The following is a 16,157-nucleotide window of genomic DNA, read 5'->3' as shown; positions in this document are numbered from 1 at the left end:
ATCCTCGAGGAAGCGGTTGATGGATGGACGCAAGTCCCGTGCTTTAAAGGTCATGCATTCCTCGAGAGTTGCTGCGTTGACATTGTATATCTTTGGAAAGTTGTATCTGCCATGCACCCCTCTATCGTAATCCACTCCATGTTTGCGAGGGTAGGGCATGTGGATAGGTTCATTCCTTTCTTCCGGTAGCGTACCACAGAAGGCCATCCATGCATCAAGATTGGTGTCCCAAATCCTCCTCCGCCACTTTGGCTTCGCCTCGTAGCCTCGGACGGTTTTGGGAACCTGATCGAGCTTATCCTACCAATAATCCACGTATTCTTGCCTCCATTGTGTGATTACGATGCTCCGCTCCTCGACCCATCGGTTCGCTAAAGTATTGCCCAAACAAATGATCCTTTCCACTACCTCCAGGGGTAAGACTTGGTCCAAGGCTTGTGGGTAGAAGAAGGAGAACTCAAAGGGTTCGGATTGGAGCTCCTGCTGTTGCCAAATAGTCAGCTCCTGCCGCTAGTTGACAAGATAGTGATCCTCACTCAGTGGCATGGGCTCGTCAGGAAGCTTCTGTGGCTGTGCTTGCGCCCTTTGTTGGGCTTGCTCCATGAGTTCCGGTCTTCTTCTTCTTGCAGCAATAATCTGCTTGGGAACTTGGGCACCCTCTTGGTCTTCTGGGGGTAGATTAGGCAAGGGCGGACTGGGCTCTCTAGTTTGTGGTTCTTCTTCGAATTCCTGCTCAAAGTCCGGCCCTTCCTCAGTGTCTTGTTCCATCATGGGTTGGACTGGGGGTGGATGGGGCTGCTCTTGTTCTTCGAATCCAAGTTCCCTGAGCTCATCAGGCCAGCTTGTTGTAAGTAGCTGCGTTGTTGCTCCTTGGTTATACCTGTGCCAGTCAGGAGTGTGTGTTCTTGCAGGCCATACCTTAAGGATCTGGTCATCAACCCCAGCTTCCTTTTCATTCTCTCCACCACTTCAACTTGTGTGACATGAAGCATTGTGATAAAAAAGGCTTGCCTCTACGTGTTGGAGCACACTTTAACGGCTTCAGCTCTGGATTTTGCAAGCATCCTCTCGCACTCTGCCACTGCCAGGCGCTCTATCAATCCTCGCACTCTTTCAAAATTGCACCTCTCCCACTGCTATGCCTTCTCTTCCAGATCTTCCTTACCCCTTTCCATCTCCTGAGACAACATCATTACCACTTGTTGGTGCTCATTCCACACTTCTGGCATTTGGGTCTTCTCTTTATCCCGACAGTTCAGCTGCTCTTCAGCTATTCTTTTACCTCGATCAGCCACCAAGAACTACTGGTGGGCTTCTGGGAGCCTTTGTGATAGATCTTCATTGACTTACGCTTGGCTTTGTAGTTCTACTCAGTGCAACCTTCTTTCGGTCCTAGCCATGGCCATAAGTTCCTCCACTTCCTATTGGGCATTTTGCAGGTTGTCCTACAGGCTCCTGGTGGCTTCTTCAATGGCCTCTTCCTTCTCCTCGACACGACTTCTATCTCTCTCTCTCTAGCCTTCCTTGCTGCTCCATTGCTAACCACAACCTAAATACCATGGCATTGTTCTTCTGATGCGTGGTGCCCTTCCCGCTGGCTCTCCTGTAGTTCTACATTCATCTCTTCCACCCATACCATTCGTTGCTAGAGCTCAGCGTATTGTTGGATGAGCAACTTGTGGCCCCGCTGCTCCACCACTAGGTCTTGGGCTTCATCCTCTAGCCTTCGCCTTAGGCGATCTTCATTCTCTTGTGCCTCCTTTTCTTTGCCACTGAGCTGTTCTTTTAGGTTTCAAATTTCTTTCCGATGTTCCACAGCTTGCCGTGTTATCTCTAGCCTTAGCGCCGCAAAAACTTCTCTTTTGGCCTCTAGTTCTACAGCCATGGCCTTTTTCTCTTCCTTAGCCTTCTGGGGCTAAGAGTTCAGCTACATAGGCGTCATAGTCTGGAGCCGCGAGCATTGTTGGTGGTGTTGTGGTGGTGGATACTTCCAATCTTTGCCGCTTTGGATCTTGCCTTGACTCAGCATTTGCAGCAACCAGCCTTTTGCCTACTGCCCCAAGCACCATCTCTTGTACTTTCGTGACCAAGAATTGCATCATCGACATGAGCTGAGTAGTGTTATGCCAATTGTAGGTAGGTGCAAGAAACTAAATATAACAAGTGATAAGTCAGAGGTCATGTGAGGATCATATACCCTCAAAGAAAAATCCACGAACAAGATCTTAGTCAACATCCTTACGAAGGTAGTTTCTACCTCGCGAAGTGACTAGGACAACAAACTTATGGCAACATTATGGGCCTATCGGACAGCCTATAAAACGGCTGTGGGACAGACGCCCTTTAGGTTGACCTATGGGATTGAGGCCATCTTGCCATTAGAATTCTTTATCCCTAGCTTGCGGATAGCACTACAGGAGAGATGGGAAGGGAAGGAAGCATGGACCCGACCATCTCATGGAATTGGAATGACTCATTGAGATCCGGCTCCTAGCCACCCACGTCCTAATTTGTGAGAAAGCACGACGGAAAATGTGGTTTGACAAGCACATCAAACAACGCGACTTTTAGTGGGGAGACCTCGTTTTGCTCTACTTGGTAAAGGGCCACAAGCAGAAAATGAAATTCCGAGGATTAGGACCTTTCCGAGTGTGCACCACTAGTAAGATGGGCAATGTAGAATTTGAAACCCTTGAAGGTGAGGGCATAGGCTTCTTCAATGGTAGTCGCATGAAGAAGTACTATCCTCCCACACATCCACTACATGAGCTCCCTATGCTAGAAGCCCCTCTTAATGTCCATGTAGCCACCATCACCTAGTTAGAGGACGAGGATGAGGAGGTAGTAGCACCAGCAGACCTACGTATCACGGCCACCGACCGGTGCACGCATGCATTTGATGCCTTGATCGATGAGGGAGCTGACTTTAATGTCTAGACTTATGCTCATTGGACCCTCATTCGTTAGCCACAGTTAGAGCCCACCAAGGCTAAACTTAGCCCATTCGGGGACAAGTCATATGCGAGTAGGGAAGTACAAGATCGCAGTCTCTATCGAGTCTGAGAGCCTACCGGTCATCTTCTATGTATTGCCATATAGGAAGGATGCAGGTCAAGAATCGTTGTTGGGATGCGCTTTCAAGAAGCAAGCACATTGCAACGTAGATTACGATCTGCAGCATATTCACCTTGCCATTGGCAACGTTCGAATCGTGATATCTTACAATAGGGGCAGCGAGGCTCCACCCAAGCTTGCCATGCCACCGATAGAGCTACCTAGAACCAAGCCTAGGGAGGGGGGTCGTGAGTCATCACAACCCACCCAGACTACAAAACCACCGCCAACTAAGGCCATCCCCAAAGCCATAGAGCCCACGCTTAAATGGGTCCCAAGGCACCAAAAGCGACCTACTCATAGCAAGCAAACCCAGCCCCACAAGGCTAACAACTATTATTCAAAACCTAAGAGACCGACTTGACGCTATCGACATAGGCTCACAATCAAGGCGTGATGGATCCCCAAAGATCTCTTGCGAGCCCAAGGACACTACGAAGGCAACACTTGGATATGGGTGCCTAAAAAGGGAAATCCTAGAAGCATAGCCCAACCACAACCATCGCTTGCCACCCCATCTTTAGGAAGCCCCACTCTTGATAAGGCAATGAAGACCCAGAAAACCCGAGCTACAAAGCCTACAAAACCCGCGACGGTTGCATTCATCAAATCCCTACCAATTTATCGACCGAAACAACAGTTTGATACCCTAGAATCATCTAAGGCCAGAGAGCTTGGTACCCCATGGCTACGCAAGAGGAGGGCAATGCGCCATCTATGCCACTGGAGCCACCCTTAGTACCCCAAAGCAGCACTGGACACACGGATCAGACTACAGAGCTGCCCTTAGAAACACCATTGTCTAGTCCGCTACCACCAGAACCATCACTGTCTAGTCCAATTCCACCGCGACCACTCGCAGGTCTTAGGCCTTCCTACGAGCGACGTTCATTCCTATCGCTCACCAAGAACCTTGTTGAGAATACGGGAGATGACTTGGTGACTTGCATCAAGCTCTTGGACAACACTTTCACCACATTCACTAGGAGCTATGAAAGACTTGACCTCGGCTTGCTTGATGAACCCCTTGCCTCTGATATTTGTTCTTTATCTTGTACTTGGGAAGAATACGAGTTCATGACCGTAAAATTCCTCAAGGTCGCAAAGGATTTGATCAATAATGGTGAAATCTCAAAAGAGCACGCACTCATCAGACAGCTTATAACATCATACCACAAGCCCCAAAGGCCTGCATCACCTGTTGAACTTGAGGAACTCACTCGCCTTGCTGACTCTGACTCATCATTCTTATGAAAATGGTGTAACCTACGTCTCCAATGGGAGAAACGGGGTTGCCAAGTAATGACTAATGCTAAGCAGCGACGTGCAATTAAAACAATCGAGTATGACCCAACTTACGTAGCACCAACCTCTTTCACGGTCTTGGCCATCACTCGAAACAAACACCTAGATGACTAGATCTTGGCCTACCCTTACATTGATTGCATCCTTACAAAAGAGGAGCTACATGTGGCTAGCCGCATTAACTCGGGTGATTTTCTAACCAATGTCCTATCTTACATTACCCAAGTATGCGTTAGCCCTCGTAATCTCGATCCTCATGCCCACTTGGAATACAACCTTGATTTCTACGATTGGCTTATGCCGAAGTAGATAGCACCATACTATGCTCAAATGCCTTGCCTCTCCCATGTCCAATCCTAGGAAGGATTCTCATCATTTCCCGAGGGGGGAGAGGGTAAGGTGATTAAGAAAACATAGGCAAGAAGGAAACAAAAAGACTTAATCAAAGTTAAAAGAAAAAAAGAATAGAGAAAGAAAAAGGGGTTGAAAAGAAAATGTCAAAAATGTTTTGGAATGAATAGGTTGCTGTTCGAAAGTTTCATGTCTTTAATTCAGCTTGTTCAATCTCTTCATGGAAGCAAATCAATTTCCTACTTACCGAAAAGTCATCTGAGGTATATTAATGTTGGATTATGATGAATGACAGGTATCCACAATGGCAGGGCAAAATAAAGGTGGCAAGCTCCCTTTCACGGAAGAAGAGCAGACTAGGTACAACCTAAGTGTCAAGACAAGGGGCTTTAGCCATTTCACCTTCAAACACACTAAACTTGGACGAAGTCATCCTGGAGGAGCCGGCTATAAAGCAGATGGTGGATAAATGTGCCCTCGGGATGTATGTGGAGAAAGTAGGGCAATAATTTGACTACAGCATGTGCGTAGAGTTCCTGAGAAGCTTTGATGATACAAGGAACTGCGGTACAGTAACAGTCAGGATAGGAGAAGAAGAGCTCCAAGTGGAGGTGCCCCTAAGTGCTGCAATGGTGGAGAAGGCCCTAGGTTTGGCCCCCAAGAAAGAAAAAGCCCTCAGAGAGATGTATATGCCATGGTGGGAGTGAACAAGCATGATGTGCACACGGTGGATAGGATAAGTCTGGCAGACATCCCAAACCCAGAAGTAAGGATGCAAGCAAAGATGGCCCATGCCCTCTTCTCGAGACAGAGGTACAATGCATTGATGAACACCTGCCTGCAACTGCCTGCTCGTCTACCACCTGGCCTGCGCCCCCTCCCGCCTACTCCATCTGACGCGCCATCCCCGACTGCTCGCCCCCATCCTCACAGCTCATGCCCGCCCCATCTGGCAACTGGCAGCGTGCCCCTCCGCCCCGCTCGTCATCCTGGGACACACCTTCCCCATCCGCTGCCAGCATAACCCGATATCCACAGTGTGCAACACCTCCCCCACCGCCAAAACAGTAACCACCCCTCCTGCAGTTGCTCCCTCCACTCGCAGCAACTTTTCCCCTCCAGCAGCACTGCAACGTGACTGGTAGCTTTTTAGAAGGGACGCGCAATGGAAACCTTTGGTTAGACGCCGGCGCACTCAGCAAGTGCCCCCCAGTCAAACACCTTGCGTGTCGTCCTCTCTAAGGAGCAGCTCCTAGCCATCCGGGCTAAAGAGCTGGAGCTAAAGCAAACATCGATTTATGGTCATGTAGTAGGACATTCCCTAGCCAAGGCCCAGCTTTGGAACTGGCTTCACTCCACGCTGCGCATCGGCATAGCCCAGATCGTGGAGGCAATTCTAATGGTCCAAGGGACCTTCATGGTTCGGCTAAGCTCGGCAGACGCAGCTCGTGAGCTACTTGCCAACTCACCCTATGCGTCCACGAAGGGGGTCATATCCATGGTCCCTTGGTACAGTGGCTTCACTGTGGAGGCATTTGCACTCCACAACAGGTTTCTTCGGCACCCAGTCACCCTTCTCTTTCCCGGCCTGGCAATAGAGTATCGCCAGTTGATGGAAGACTTTGGACGGCTCTTCGGCACGGTTCTTCCCGCGTCCTTCGCAGACGCAGTGATTGCCGCAGGAGTCCCCAAGTTATAGGTGGCAGTGAAAGAGGTTAAGAACATCCCACAGTTCCTAGAGATTGAGGCAGGCGGACACTCCTTTAGGCAGCAGGTCATTGTGACTAGACAGCCAAGGAAGTGCATACGCTGTCATGACTGTGGGCACCAGGCAGCAGAGTGTACGCGCTTCGGTGCTAGGGTTGTTCCGCCGATAGGCCCATAGGTGGATGCGGACGGTTTCACACGAGTATAGAGACGACAGAGAGAGAGACGGCAGGGGGGAGCGACGTAGGGAGCAAGTGGGCGAGAGAACCTCCCCTTGGCAAAGCACTCCACAGCCTCCCCCTGCCCTTCCCACCTGGCAGGACTGCAACCACACACATCCACCACCCGCGCCACAGACTGCCTCACCTGAGTTCCCACAGGCCCCACACCCACCCACCTCTACATCTCATGCCCCCCCCCCCCCCCCCCACTGACCCTGGCCCACAGCCCCCCCTTTTCAGGGCCACCAATCCCCCCATACATCCCCATGCATCCCTGTCCATCCCACCATCCCTCGATCCTCTTCCCCCCCACCACTTTCCCTACCGAGCACCCCCCTTGATCCACACCCAATTCAGGTGGTCCCACCCCTCACCCTCTCATAGGACGTGATGAGCCACACACACCTACTTCCTCCTCGCACCAGCAGCCCTCCCCCTCCCATACAACCACCAGCTCATCCGCCACTGCCGCCCATCACACCTTCCCGAGACAGGCACAGTTGTTGCCACAGGAGTTCTTCCGCAGTGGCCCATGGTCCTACCTGAGAGTTGCGGAGTGCAGAGAGTTCCCACTACCTCTAGAGGTGGAGATCTTCGAGGTTCGTAAGTCAAGGAGGGGCAAGGTCCATCTTTTAGCACCACCGGATGGACCAAACTACACCTTTTTTCTTCAGTCCTCTCACTCAGGGGAGTGGACGACCACACAAATAGAGCAAGAGTTGAAAAGTCAGGTGGCGGATCACATCTCCCAGTGGATGGGAGATGAAGGATTAGTATTATTTGCACAACAGTGGCATGGGTGCATCATAGACACTAATTGGTGGTGCCGAGGTCCCACACTTGAGCATTATCTTTCGAGCCCCTCCATAGTGGAGAGCTCCGAGGAACATGATCGAGTGGCCCGTGGTACAGGCGGCTCGGTTCTACCAATGTACCGAGTCTCAACTCTCAGCATGGTTGATAGATGCATTGATAGTACCACCTGGAGCATCTATCACCCCTATTGTACATGGCATGTCCAACAATATTATAGCCTCTACCACAAAAAGGAAGACATAAGTAGCATTAGAAGAGAAAAAATAGCAATGGAGTAATGAAAGGCACAACCTCGAAGAAAGAGATGATGCACAAGATGAAACCTGGATAAGGAATCCAACATGAGAATCAAGAGTATAATGATTGAATACCGGCTCACACACTCCACAAGCTCCCTCTCTCCACACCAAAAATCTGCAAGTACATGTATAAATAATGGTGGCCACGCTCCCTCCTTTTATAGACAAAAGTAAGGGATTGGTCCTACCATAACATAGGTTGGCCAATAACCAAATAAATAATAAAGAGTCAGCCCATACATTAGGGCATGGGCACTTGTGAATGAAAGGTGAGAAGGATCGAAGCTTGCACGCGAGCTATGGCGGGAGAACAAGAGCAAGAAAGAGAGAGACAAGAAATGGGAACTCCAACAGTCACAATGTGTGACCGGGCCTTCCTTTATTCAAACTGTCACTAAAAGAATAAAGAATAAAGTGACGTGACGGGCGCCCGCCACCTGCAGTGTGCAGTGGCGGGTACTGTCAGTGTAGTAATACACAGGGCGGCACGGCGGAGGCGCCTTTACCCCGAACAACTGGCTATCATGGCATACATCAAACTGCCCACGGCTGAAGCATAAGGGATCTTGGCCATCTCGGCCCTCTGCTCATCTGTCTGCGGACAATCGGCCTGTGATACCTTCACATAAGAAGGTAATGGACAGCCAATAGGCTTTACGTCCTGCATGCGGAAGCGCTCAAGGACTTTATGAATGTACTCCCGCTGTGAGAGATACAAAAGCCCCTGATGCCTATCGCGCTTAATGCGCATCCCAAGTATATGTGAGGCCTGTCCCAAATCCTTCATCTCAAAGCTCTTCTTCAGCTGAGATTTAAGAGCATCTAGCTCATCATGAGCTTTCCCGGCTATCAGCATATCATCAACATAGAGTACCAAGATAAGCAAACTACCATCACGGGCTTTCTTCGTGTAAAGACACGGATCCATAGCACTCCTGCTGTAGCCCTGTGACTGCATGAAGGCATCAAACTTATGATACCATTCCCTAGGTGCCTGCTTCAAGCCATACAAGCTCTTTTTCAACTTGCATACTAGGTGCTCCCTGCCAGGTTCTGCAAAGCCCTTAGGCTGATCCATATAGATCTCATCATGCAAGTCCCCATGTAGAAAAGCCGTCTTGACATCCATCTGATATAGATCTAAGTCAAGCTGTGCAACCAAAGCCAAGACTAAGCGCAGGGTGGTCATCTTAACCACAGGAGAGAAGACCTCATCAAAGTCCACACCATGTTCCTGCTTAAAACCCTTTGCTACCAATCTAGCCTTGTATGCCGGCTTGGGGTGTCCAGGGGTACTTTTCAGCTTGTACACCCACTTGCATGGCAAAGCCTTCTTGCCCTTAGGCAAGGCAATCAAATCCCAAGTCTCATTCTTATGCAAGGAGTCTATCTCAGACTGCATAGCCCTCTCCCAGGAGTGATTGTCACCCCTGCGTATAGCCTCATCATAAGTGAAAGGCTCTCCTGCATCTGTAACCAAAACATAATGCATAGAGGGCTGAAATCTGTCAGGTGGACGTCTGTCTCTAGCAGACCGTCTCACCGCAGGCTCTGCTGCCTATCTAACTGCCTGTCCAACACCCTGGCCCTATGGAGGAACTGCTGCAGGCTGTACTACTGGCTGTGGTGGAGCTCTAGGCTCCTCCTGAAAGATCACTCTGCGGATCTCAACCACCTTCTCAGGCTGCCTGTGCATCTTGTCTTCATGGAAGACGACATCATGGCTGCGTACTATTTTCCGCGCCTGCGGATCCCATAGGCGATAGCCCATCTCTCCTGACTCACCATAGCCAAGGAATATGCATTTAATGCTCTTTGGATCCAATTTACTCCTCTTGTCCTTGGGCACATGGCAGAATGCCTCACATCCAAAGACACGGAGATGCGCATAAGAGGGTGGCTTACCAGCCCAAACTTCCTCTGCAACCTGGAAATCCAATCCACTGGAAGGCGATCGGTTTATGACATGCACTGCCGTACTAACTGCCTCAGCCCAAAAACTCTGGGGTAGGCCTGCATGGCTAAGCATAGAGCGCACACGCTCCTGAATAGTCCTGTTCATGCGCTCAGCCAAACCATTCTAGGGTGGGGTGTAAGGGGTGGTCAACTGACACTTAATACCCCTGTCATCACAAAACTGCTCAAAAGCACGTGAGACATATTCTCCCCCATTGTCAGTCCTAAGGCATTTCAGCCTATACCCAGTCTGGTTCTCAACAAGAGCAAGCCAACGCTGAAAGATTGCCAAGACATCGGACTTTTGCTTTATGGGATAAGCCCACACTTTCCTAGAAAAATCATCAATGAAGGTAACAAAGTACTTCGTGCCACCCATAGACATGCAAGGCATAGACCCACAAACATCGGAATGCACCAATGGCAAGGGCTCACTCATGCGTGGTTTACCCGATTTCTTATGCGTAGACCTATTCTGCTTACCATAAAGACAATGATCACACGAGTCAAAACGTGCATAGTCCAAAGGCGGAAGATACTGCAAACCAGATAACATTTTCATTCCCTTCAAAGACATATGCCCCAAACGGGCATGCCAAAGTGATACATATGGGATAGAGCCCACTGCCAAAACATGGTCTACAGAAGACCCAGATACAACAAGAGGATAGAGGCTGCCAGCCTTGGCGCCTCTAGCAAGCACAAGTCTGCCTTTGGTAATTTTCCAGGCAGAATCCCCAAAACAGACATGAAACCCTACATCATCCAACTGTCCTGCAGACATAAGATTGCGCGTAAGCGCAGGTACATGACGTACATCCCTGAGCAAAAAGGAACTGCCAGTGGAAAACTGCAACTGAATATCTCCACAGCCCACAATATCAAGAGACCTGTCATCTCCAAGTCTGACTGATCCAGATACAGTACGGTAAGAGTGAAACCACTCACGGTAAGGCGTCACATGGAAGGACGCACCTGAATCCAATAACCAGCACTGTGCATACATACTAGATGTCTCAGTCAAGTGTGAAGCATCAGAAGAACTAGCTGCAAGTATAAACTCATCACCACCATCGGACTCCTCAGTCTGCGTGACATTAATTTCCTCAATCTTGACACTGGACTTCGCAGGTACTATGCTGCGATCAGAGGACTTCTCTTGCACTTTATCTTTCCCCTTATCCTTGCGCTTCTCATTGCGCAACTCATGACACTGTGGTCTAATATGGCCCTTTTTCCCACAATGATAACAAGTGACATTTGCATTACGCCCACACGACTTACTACGCGACTTGCCACGAGATTTAGACCGACCCTTCTGCGAGTCACGGCCTCGGCCATTACCACGGTCATACCTATCATTCCTGCCTCTAACTGTCAAAGCATAACTACCACGAGAGGCATCCAAGTTTTTGCGATTCACCTCTTCCTGAAGAAGAGCACTCTCAACATCTGCCAATTTTAGAGTAGCATTAGAGGCACAAAGAGCAGTGCGGAATACATCCCATGACTCATTCAGAGTCCCAAGCAAGAAAAGAGGAGTTACTTCCTCTCCAAAGGTGATATCCTGCGAAGTCAGGTTCTTCAGTATAGCATGGAACTGGCTCAAGTGAGCAGACATAGTCGCATTATCCTTCATGCGCAGATCCATAAGCTGCTTCAACCAGTACATCTGACTCGCCGGACTTTTCTTATCATAAAGATTCTTGATCTTATTCCATAGATCCCATGCACTCTGTGCTTCCTCAAATACATTATAATGTACCTGTTCAGTGAGAGACAATACAATCGTGGACTTGCATAGCTCATCAAGTTCAAGCCAGTCATCATTGTCCATAGTTTCAGGCTGCTCCCCACTCAACCGAAGTGGCTTAATCTGAGATTTCTGCACCAAAACCTGCCATATTTGACTCTTCCAGTAAGAGTAGTTGGTACCATCCAACTTTGTAATGTTAAAGATGGCACTATCATGCAAAGATGACGCCATTATGCAGGCTGGAAATGCCCAAACAGTCCAAAACTGCTTGCTGTTTTACTGCAGAAACTGCCCAAAAATGACCAAAACGGGGTCCAAAGGGCGAGCAAAGTGTGCCAAAAGTTGCTGCCCACTTAGTACTAGGTACGGTACACCAAATCAGGATATTTCAGCATGAAAAGTACACCTCAGTCCACCAATAACTGCTTGCTGTAATAAATTGCAGGTATGTAGTCTAGAGAGCAAACTGTCCCAAAATAGGATCCAATGTCAAGCAAACAATGCTAGCTCCAAAGCCGGCATGAAACGGACATAAGCAAGGCCAATGACAGTGAAAAGAACATGAGCTCAATACCGAAGCAGTCAACCACAAATATCTGACCGACACATTAAATGGGCTGCATTTATTCAAAGTTTTCATCCCCTTATACATGCAACATATTATTTATTATCATGGCTGTACTATTTTATGATAGCTGAGCTTACAATCATGCTCATTCTATTATCACCTATATTTATTGCACTTGTAATTGTTATTGGGATGCAGACATGGAAATGTGATTGCGATAACATGGGCTAGGTCCAATTAGGCTAAGGTAGAAGCATGCAGCAAGGAATGACTGCAGATTCCACAAAGTGGACACAACATCCAAAAGAGGGTGCACACCCTACTTCACAAGGGTAGAAACCCTAAAATATAAAAGGGGGCACAAATCTTAGAAAGTAATTATGGTACCACCCTAGAGAAGGAGCCTAATGGTAACCCTAACTTTGGTTTATAGACACTCTAGGCAAAGTGTTCCTGTAACTGCCAAAACCTGACACAAATAGGTGTCTGCTCAAAGAGAAAGATCCAAATATGAGACTCAGCTCATAAGCATCCTATGAACCAAGAGTACATCAATGCATATCCATAAAGATCGGAGTATGATCCCAAAGTCTCAATGCGTATGTAGCTGCTCAAGACATAAACTGCTCCAAATACATGTAAGTGCTCCAATAGCATGCAACTGTCAAAGGTCAAGCAAGCATGTAAAATGCTCCCACTGGCACAAAAGGCGTACAAAGCGAGCTCAGAAGCTCAAACAACCCAAGAGAAAGCACCAGTGATAAGTGACCCTGTCAATGCATCAAGCGCATCCAAGAGAGCATGACATACATGAAGCACCGGTCGTATTAACCATGAAGCAATACATAAGCCCAAATAAGCTCTCGGTCAACTCAATGACATCCAAATAGAAACCAAGATCAGTGATCAAGTAAGCCGGGAATGCTCAAATACATCCAAATCCAAGCTCCAAATGTTGGTATGGCATACACGAACCAAATAGCATATGTCACGAACCAAAGCATGTAATGCAAAAGCCTAACTGTCAAGCAGAGACGTGAGGCATAGGCGGTCCACGAGCATGCCAAGTCGGTCCAAATGCCAGTGAAGACGGAGCTAATGCGAAGCTCAAAAGCATCCCATAATCTCATACATATGCTCCAAGCCGTCCCCAAATGTCAGAGACATCATGCCAAAGCTCAAAGCATACATCCGGTATCGGTAGGTAAGTGCCAAAGCATGTAAAGTACCTTCAGCCCACTGTTATTCCAACATGTATTTACTGTTCTAAACAGTAGATTTCAGCCCCGAATTCAAGCCAAAATCATGGTCAAACCAAATGCATACATCCCCAATACATCCGGGTAAGAAGTAGACAACATACGGGCATCAAATAAGGTAACCGGAGTAGAGTATAAGCATCAAATGCCAATGCCAAGTGTGGCTGCCCTGTTTCCAGCATGTTATGACAGTTTATGACAGTCCCAAATCTGAAGAAATCAGCCCCGAATGATCAAGACCAATGCCCAAAGCTTGAATGACATCAAACATGAAGTCTATAGCCCTCTTGATCAAGGTAGAGAGCAAGAAGCAATGGCCAAGTGTGGAGCTGAAGTAGATGAGTGCTCACAGCCTGAAAAAAAATGATGCAATCTGCCCTGTTGGTGCTGAACTTGCTGCTGCTCCACATGGGCTGAAAAGGGGGTAATGGGGGGCTCAAGAAGGGCCTATCAAAGGCCTATGACAAGCCTCTTTGAGCCTTGATAGGTGTAAGGCACAATATGAGGGGAATAAGCTTCAAGGGTTTGAAGCCATGGCTGCCCTTGCTGTTTGCAACCTATAGACTGAAATAAAACCCTAAAAGAATGATCAAATACCTCAGTATCAATGCCTTGAAGGTGCCTCAATAGGCTGGGAAGGTGCTCGGGAAGCCGGGGAGTGACGGGAGCTCGGGGAGATCGGATATGGCTGCTGGGATGGAGATCCAATGCGTGAAGCGAGTCGATGCGAAGGTCGGGAAGCACCGAGTCGAGCTCGAGCAAGAGAATGCCAAGCTCTGATACCAGTTGAAAGGTGAGAAGGATCAAAGCTTGCACGCGAGCTATGGCGGGAGAACAAGAGCAAAAAAGAGAGAGACAAGAAATGGGAACTCCAACAGTCACAATGTGTGACCGGGCCTTCCTTTATTCAAACTATCACTAAAAGAATAAAGAATAAAGTGACGTGACGGGCGCCCGCCACCTGCAGTGTGCAGTGGCGGGTACTATCAGTGTAGTAATACACGGGGCGGCACGGCGGAGGCGCCTTTACCCCCAACAGTGAACCTATAATATGACCACTTCTAACACCCTCTCTTAGAGCACAAGCAAACAAGCAATGAACAAGAACACCTAGGATGCACCATGGATACTCTAAAAGTGTGCAACCCTAAACTGATGCGCCCCAATAAGAAAGTAGTCTGAAGAAGTCCAAATGCCATAATCCCTCTTTGTAAGCAAAGAAGTCAAGCTAGCCACCTTGCACCTCTTGTAGCCACACAAGCTCCATGGATACCTCACCGTGACACCAAGATTCCTCCACTAGAGCAAATGCATGCCCTTCAGGTCCCCTCAAGCAAGACTGCATGAACATATCATGTCACATGTCCTAGCATGAACTTGGAGATGGACACACTAGTCCAAGGTTTGGAGCACTAGAACATGTGAACTCAATAGCACATCAAATCCACCAATGACAAAAGAGCATCAACATGCCCTCTCTCCACCCTAGCACTTGCCCCTTCTGGCTAGGATCATGTGAGGGTGTGTGGCATCACTAGAGCCAACAAGAACTATTTATTCTAGCCATCGGTAGGCCACATGTGAACCAAGATATTGTAGACATATATTTGATGTCATGCTCCACCAAGCACATCCATGGCATCCACTGCACACAGTAGTGAAATGTCTTTCATATCTTCCTTCTCTTCAAATGTGAAACTAATATGCCACAACATTCCTTCTCTTCACCGTCACATGCATGACCACCACTCTGCTGCATCCTGATGAAAGCAAAGATGACTCATGCTAGAGCTAGCCAACAATCTCTTTGAGAAGCATTCATGAGCACCATAGCACTCAACCAAAGCTCCATGAAATATATAAGAACAATGAATCTCTCAATCACAAGGGCACCAACACCATCATAACGAAGTGAAATGACCATCGAAATCACTTACATGTTACCTCAATTGCGAGGGAGTAGAAAAGAGAGTTTGAACACCTGCAAAGACCTCCAAGCATACAACAGATGCAACGTCAAAACAAATCACGTAGACATAACATGTGAACCCTTTCTAAATGAGCTCCACATGAACTGACATGCAGATAGAAAACATAGTCACTAAGTGACATGCAAGCCAGCCACCTGGAACCAAGTCAAGACACCAGCACTAGGACATGTATGAACAAACGACTATGAGGCATGCTCAAAACATGGGCCACAATCAACAAAGCAATGCAAGGAAAACATCAATAGTGCAACATGACACAAAGGCAGCACAAAGGTGTCACTAGGACACAACACATGCAGCATGATAACCATCTGAAAAAGGCAAACAAAGGAAAAAAGATCACATGGTCAACACAGGAACACCGATAAACCAAGACAACAAAGGTCAAGTTCAAGTCAATGCCACAAAAGGTGTAGATGATGGTGACAAGACGATGCATCTGCAACCAAGCTCCTTGTAAGGATGAACAATGTCAAGCATCAATAGTTTTGAAGAGCCCCGTAAATCACAAGTAGGCCAATCAGCCTAGTGTGTGCCCATCCTAGCCCCTCATATTTGGGCAATCTATAATGTGATCTCATCAGCATGGTAAAGGTGATCAGGAATCTTCATCCACGTGGTTTAGCCTTCTGGCCCTCCCAAACATCCACCGCATTGGTGTGATCTGAGAGTGTGGTGCCACGAATGATGCCAATGAGATGTCATCTGTCTACAGGCTACTAATCCACATCGCTCCTCTCAATCTTGGAGAAAAGCCTAATCCCCACTGCTTTGACTCGCTGGAGAACAGATGTCAGCTTGGAGACTGGATGTG

At 48.1% G+C, this 16,157-nt stretch overlaps 1 protein-coding gene across 1 annotated transcript in view; it reads right to left on the bottom strand.

The window, feature by feature from the left end:
* Positions 1-16,157, bottom strand: part of LOC148041857 (uncharacterized) — a 184,734-nt gene that overhangs the window by 70,148 nt on the left and 98,429 nt on the right. The window lies entirely within an intron of this gene.

This window comes from Lygodium microphyllum, chromosome 1 (assembly GCF_053477565.2).
Source record: "Lygodium microphyllum isolate KBCC chromosome 1, Lygodium_microphyllum_v1.1.10, whole genome shotgun sequence".
Lineage (NCBI taxonomy): Eukaryota > Viridiplantae > Streptophyta > Polypodiopsida > Schizaeales > Lygodiaceae > Lygodium > Lygodium microphyllum.
This window is presented reverse-complemented; position numbering and strand designations above follow the sequence as displayed.